Raw genomic sequence first — 7,090 nt, forward strand, 5'->3', positions numbered from 1 at the left:
GACCGAGCCACCCAGGCACCCTGCTCAGTCTTCCTTTAGTGTCACAATTCTATAAATTTACTGGTCAGGAATCCCCAGGTAATGGGCAAACCTACAAGCTTTCTTATATTAATCATTAATGCACCCCAATATGACAGTGTTTTATGATGATTTTTTTCTACTCAGTCCTTAACTCTATCCCCATATTATGGAATGACTTGGGACAGTTAACTTGGTCTCTAAGGGGGGGGCTCCCTAATTCCTGTATTGTGGATTCTATCAGCATCTCTAAGGGTTGCTTCTCCCAGCTTTTCTGGGTCTAGCTCCTCCTAGAAAAGCTGTTCTGGTCACTTCTCTGGCCTCTCTTCATTTGTTAGATTTCACTGATCCCCAATCCATTATTTTCAGATCTTATGACAACTAAAACATCTCCCCCTAAAGGTGTGTGCACCTTTTCTTTTGGTTTCTCTATCTCAAGTTCTCCATTTTCTTTTGAAAATATATCAACCTTTCTGTTAAGGAAAACTTTCTCTTCCTCCAGGCTTATCGCCCTGCTGTCTTATATCTCATGTTCATTCTTTCTGGATTCCACGTCCTGGTGAAAAGGAAGCATCTTTTTCTGGCTACCCTAGTTTTTCCTTGGTGTCCAGAGCAATCTGATTTCTGGAGACAGAAAGCTCCAGGCAGTATACAGCCCAGAAAGCACATGGACCCTTGTCACAGTTCTCTTGGACTAAGAATATGCAAGAATGACATGTAATTGCTTCTCTGCCTTGTCTCAAGAGCATGACACATGCATTCCCTTTATAAGGGCTCATCTTTGGTGGGGGCCGAGGGGGCCTCTGTTCATCATCTTATGTGAATGAAGCTGTCTACAGCCATGGTCAGAGCCTATATAACCAGTGAATCCAGAGTCAATATGAAACTGTGTATTAGGAATCAACAGACAAGCCAGATAATTGTGGCTAAATTCTCTAATTCCCTCCTGGGGCCCTGCAGGCAGTTAGCAGATTTGGGGTGTTTTATATCACATTGTCACCTATGTCTGACACTAACAATTTAAACTATAATCTCATAGGCAGCATGCATGGGACAGATTTTTTCTTTTCTTTTCTTTTCTCCAGATTGACGTCTCTGCTGGCAGACACAGCTGAGAAACACGATAAAGGCAGGAAATATTGTTCTGCCTGCTCATGCCTAAAACGATCTAATCTCTGACATGGCCTTGCCTACAAACCAGAGCCTATGCCGAGCAGTACCTGTGAAGTTTTGAGTGGCAACGCTCGGCATACTGAGACTTGACAATACGTGTGTTCACTAAGACCCAAGCCAGAACAAAACCAGCCACTCCCTACGAGTAATTTCTATAGGAGCAATATCCCACCCAGATAGATATCCCGTGGGCCCCACTTCCTGAGCCTACGGCGTATCCAAAAACCAAGACTACTTCAGAAGCCCCTCTTTCCATGTGCTATTTTGCTCTTCAAATGTTCATCCTTGTCAATACAAATATTAGGGAGCCCAAGAAATAACACCCACCTTCCCCCTCCGAAGTCAATTACTCCAGTGGAGCAGGCGGAGATGAGAACACCACCCTTATCACCAACAAAGCTGTTGGAACATAAGGCCTGAGTCTATGGTCAGGTGGGCCCGCTGTTGACTCACCCTTGAGTCCAACACTTACTCATCTGGATAAGGGCTGTCCCTTGCTCTACACCGGAATAAGAGTTGTGACCCGGACCTGGATTCCTGCCTCTGATAGTGCTGGGACATGTCACCTCCATGGACTTCAGGTTGCCTGAGACATCGTTAAGAACCGATGATTCTGTGGCTGTTGAGGGAATAGAGCTTTTATGTTTTGCTAAATTATTTTTCAGTCTCAACTTCTTGCCAGGCAGGTCCTAAAGCTCTGAAGAGTCCTATCCAATTGACCTCCATTCACAAGGCTGAACATGTTTCACCTCTAACTCCTACTGTGGACCATCCCATCCTAAGTTAGCTCACTCACCTTTGTTGGCTCCTTCTGACCTTCCATTTGTGCCTGCAGACATCTCTGCCACACAGATACACATTTTCCTGGTCTATTCACTAATCTTTGGGCACTTAGGTTGTTTCCATGTCTTGGCTATTGTAAATAATGCTGCAGTGAACGTGGGCTTGAACCCCTTAAATTTAAGTCCCAGAAATTTTAATTCCTGCTGCTCCATTCTGGGAGTCCCCGCTTTTCCCTCACCCCTCCCAAGTAATGTAAACATCACAGAGCCTCCCCAAGCCTCAGGACAGAAAAGGAATGAACCAAAACAAGTTTTTCACATGTGCCATTCACACAAAGACATTTCCTTAAGGCATTTCTCTTTAACCCATGAGTCTGTCTAAAACTACTTTGTCCCTTTCTGATTGTTCACTCTGGAGACAAAACTGGCCAGCTTCTCCAGTGGGGACAGTTAAACTTTAAAGATCCTCTCATTTGCATATCATTGGAACCCTGAGGGAAGCTATTATTATTTAACACATATCAGGAGCCTTCAAGTCCTTGATGCTTCCCACAGATTTCATTCTCACTAGTTACATGCTTCATACATCCCCTGCTGGCATTTCTGTATAGTATCTCTGCTATATGAATGTTGATAATGCTATATAAAGTCTATTAAATTAATCTAATGGCTACCATGCTGGTCCCCTAATGACATGGCAGATAAGAGGGTCTTTCAAGTTGAAGTGCTCCCAGGAAGGCTCAGAATTGTTCCCGTCCCTGGACAGTGGCTTAAATAACTAAGCTGTAGCTATTAAAGGGATTTCCTCACAACCTCAAACTTCCATGTCCAACTTAGAGGCTGCATGTGGGGAACCACTTTACTAGGGCTTTGAGAGACAAACTTTCAGAGAATTCAGGTCTACTACTTGCATTTTCTCTTCCATACTTCCCATCTCTGCTTCCTGTGCCCCTCTTTCCTATTGTCGTTTTCTTTCCTAGATTCTATGGATAAGTGAAATCATACAGTACTTGTCTTTCTTTGTCTTATTTCAACTGGCATAACATCCTTAAGGTTCATCCATATTGTCAAAAATGGCAGAATGTGCTTCTTTTTATGGCTGAATAGTATTCCATATACACATATATACAACATTTTCTTTACCCATTCATCCATCAGTGAACACTTAGGTTGTTTCCATGTCTTGGTAATTGTGAATAATGTTTCAATGAACACAGAGATGGAGATGTCTCTTCCAGATAGTGATTTTGTTTCCTGTGGATATATATCCAGATGTGGGATTGCTGGATGATATGGTAGTTCCATTTTTAATTTTTTGAGGAAACTCCATACTGTTTTCCATTGTGCCTGAACCTATTTACATTCCCAACATAAGGCATCAAGGTTTCCTTTTCCCCATAGTCTGGCCAACATTCATTATCTCTTATCTTTTTAATTATAGCTATTTTAATAGGTGTTAGGTGATACTTCTTTGTAGTCTTGATTTGTATTTTCCTGATAATTAGTGATGTTGAACATCTTCTCATGTACTTGTTGCCTATTTATATGTCTTCTTTAGAAAAAAAGGTCTATCATGTCCTTTTCCCATATTGACACTGGATTATTTGTTTTTCTTGCTATTAAATTGTAGGTGTTTCTTATGTATTTTGGATATTAACCCTTCATCAGGTAGATGGTTTGCAAATATTTACTCTCATTCCACAGGTTTCCTTTCATTTTATTGATGGTTTCTTTTGCCGTGCAGAAGCCTTTTAGCTTGACGAAGTGCCACTTGCTTAGTTTTGCTCTCGTTGCTTGTGCTTTTGGTGTCATAACAAAACAATCATTGTTAAATCAAGGAGATTTACCCCTATGTTTTTTTCTGGAAGTTTTATGGTTTTAGTTCTTGCATTTAAGCCTTTAATCCATTTTGAGTTACTTTTGGTAAGTGATGTAAGATAGGGGTCTAATTTCTTTTTCTTTTGTGAGTGGATACCCAGTTTTCTGAACACCATCTAATGAAGAATCTACCTTCCCCTATTGAGGATTCTTGGCTTCCTTGTCAAATATTAGTTCATCATATACACATAGGTTAATTTCTGGGCTCTAGATTTTGCTGAATGGGTTTATATGTCTATTTTCATGTCAGTATCATAGTGTTTTAATTACTACAGCTTTGTACCATAGTTTGAAATAAAAAAGTGTATCGTCTCAGCTTTGTTTTTCTTACTCAGGATTGCCTTGGTTCTTTGGGACCTTTTATAAGTCGACATGAATGTTACGATTGCTATTTCTATTTCTGTGAAAAATGCCATTGGAATTTTGATAAGAATTAGATTGAATGTATAGATTGCTTTGGGCAGTATGGACATTTTAATGATATTGATTCTTTGATCCATGAACATATGTCTTTCCTTTATTTGTGTCTTCAATTTTTTTATCAAAGTGTAATAGTTTTCAGTGTATAGAACTTTCACTTCCTTGGTTAAATTTATTCCTAAGTATTTTATCGTTTCTTGAAGCTGTTGTAAATGGGATTGTTTTATTTCTCTTTCCAATATTTTGTTGTTAGTGATAAAAATGCAGCTGACTTTTATATGTTTTATATCTTGCAACTTTATTGAATTTATTGAATAGTTCTAATAGGCCGTGTGTGTATGTGTGTAATCTTTAGGTTATTCTCTATATAAGATAATATCATCTGCAGACAGAAACCATTTTACTTCTTCCTTTCTGATTTGGATGGCTTTTATTTCTTTTTCTTGCCTAACTTCTTGGTTGGAATTTCTAGTACTCCATTGACTAGGAGTGGTGAGAGTGGGCACACCTGTCTTATTCTGGATCTTAAAAGGAAAAGCTTTCAACCTTTTGCTATTGAGTATGACATTAGCTATGAGTTTATCACAGATGACCTTTAGTATGCACATTTTTTCCAACATTTTAACAGTTTTCAGGTATACAAAATAATGATCTTGATGTATGTATATATTGTGAAACGATCACCACAATGAGTCTAGTTAACATCCATCACAACACATAGTTACAATTTGTTTTTCTTATAATGGGAACTTTTAAGATCTATTCTCTTAGCAACTTTCAGATATGCAATATAGTGTTAACTAGTCACTATTCAAGTTTTTAACATGAAATAAAATTTTCAAATACTTTTTTTCCTCCATCTATTCAGATGACCATATGATTCTTGCCTTTTATTGGATTAATGTGTTGTATCACATGTAATGATTTGTGAATGTTGAACAATCCTTACATCAAGTATGCTAGAACTTCTCTGTTGGGCTTCTGGACTTCCACAAAGCCTCTCTCTCCTGCACATGTTTGTTTAAATCAGGGTTCTTTGGAAGCAAAACAGCATAAAATTCTTATTTCACCATGAGGATTATTCCCTATATTTTATTTATCCATTCATTAATGGATGGACATTTGAGTTGTTACCACTTTTGACTACCATGGATAGTGTAGTTATAAACATTTGTGTACAACTTTTTGTGTGAACATGTGTTATCATTTGTCTTGAGTCTGTACTTAGGAGTGGAATTTTTGGGTGATGTTGTAACTCTATGCTTAACCTTTTGTGGAAATGCCAGCTTCAAAAGTGGCACCATTTTACATTCTCATCAGCACTGTATGAGGTTTCCAATTTCTCCATATAATCATGAACACTTGTTATTATCTCTTTTTTATTCGAAGCATCCTAGCAATTGTGAAGTGGTATCTCATTGTAGTTTTGATTTGCATATCCCTGATGGCTAATGATACGAGGCATTTCATGTGTTTATTAGCCATTTGCCTACTTTCTTTGAAGAAATATCTATTCAGATCCTTTGACCATTTTTCAGTTGAGTTATTTGTCTTTTAATTGACCTCTCTTATCCATCTGCTTCTCCCCATCTTCCAAGACACTATCACGTTTCACCTGGAACACTACATAAGCATCCTAACTGGTCTTCCTGTGTCCATTCTTGCTCCTTTCCAATATACTTAAAAATTTTTTTTTATTTTAAGTAGATCACACCCAGTGCAGAGCCCAACAGAGGGCTTGAACTTTTGACCCTGAGATCAAGACCAGAGCTGAGATCAGGAGTCGGACACTTAACTGACTGAACCACCCAGGTGCCCTTCCAATATACTTTTCGTACAGGAGCCAGAATAGTATTTTTAAACTGAAAATATGATTTCATCACTTCTTTTGTTTTTATTTTCTTACCTGACTGTATTTGATAAACAATGCTACATTAGTTTCAGGTGTACAACATAGTCATTTAACCAGATTATACATTATGCACTGCTCACCACAAGTTCCATCACGTCTTTATTTAATGTTTTCAGTAGTTTCCCATTGCTCCCAGCACAGAGCCCCAATTCCTCCCCGTAACCCACAAGGCCCAGGATAACTTCTACCTCTATATTTGAACCTCTCCATCCCTCACTCTATGCTTTCCCACCCCAGGCTCCTTTCCAATTCTTAGAGCTCCAAATTCCTTTTCACTTCTGAGCTTCTACATGTTCTATATGTTCTATATCCAATAGATTTTTATTGAGTACCTTATATGTGACAGGCATCAAGCTGAATGTTGAATGTGCTACAGTAATCAAGACCAATACAACTCCTAATCTTTTAGGGCAGACTGTCAGATAGGGAGAAGGACTAGTAAAGAAAATTTAAATAAATGGCTACATAATGCCAGTTGCAAAGGTGGCCAGGAAAGAAGAGTACTGTACACTGTTTCCTCTACTTAAAAAATATTCTTCTACAATTATTCAACTACCATGTCACTTCTTCAGAGAATCCTTCCATGATTCCTAGCTTAGGTGAAATTCTCTATAATTACACCCTGTAACTTCCCTGTGAAGCTTATATCAAAGATTTAAATTATTTTATGTTTTTATAATTATTTGCTTAACATTTATCTCCTCCAATGTTTCATAAGTCTTTTTCCCTATTGTGTTCATATTACTTGCATATTAAGTTCTTAAACATTTATCAGTTGAATGAATAAATGAATGCAAGAATAAAATGCATAAATGATGACTAGCAAAACTTCAACATGGCATCTGTTTTCTTAGACTTCCCACCTCTTTCACTGCCATTGCCCAAGTACTGAGTAATGCCTGCTTTT

This window comes from Suricata suricatta, chromosome 1, assembly GCF_006229205.1.
Source record: "Suricata suricatta isolate VVHF042 chromosome 1, meerkat_22Aug2017_6uvM2_HiC, whole genome shotgun sequence".
NCBI lineage: Eukaryota > Metazoa > Chordata > Mammalia > Carnivora > Herpestidae > Suricata > Suricata suricatta.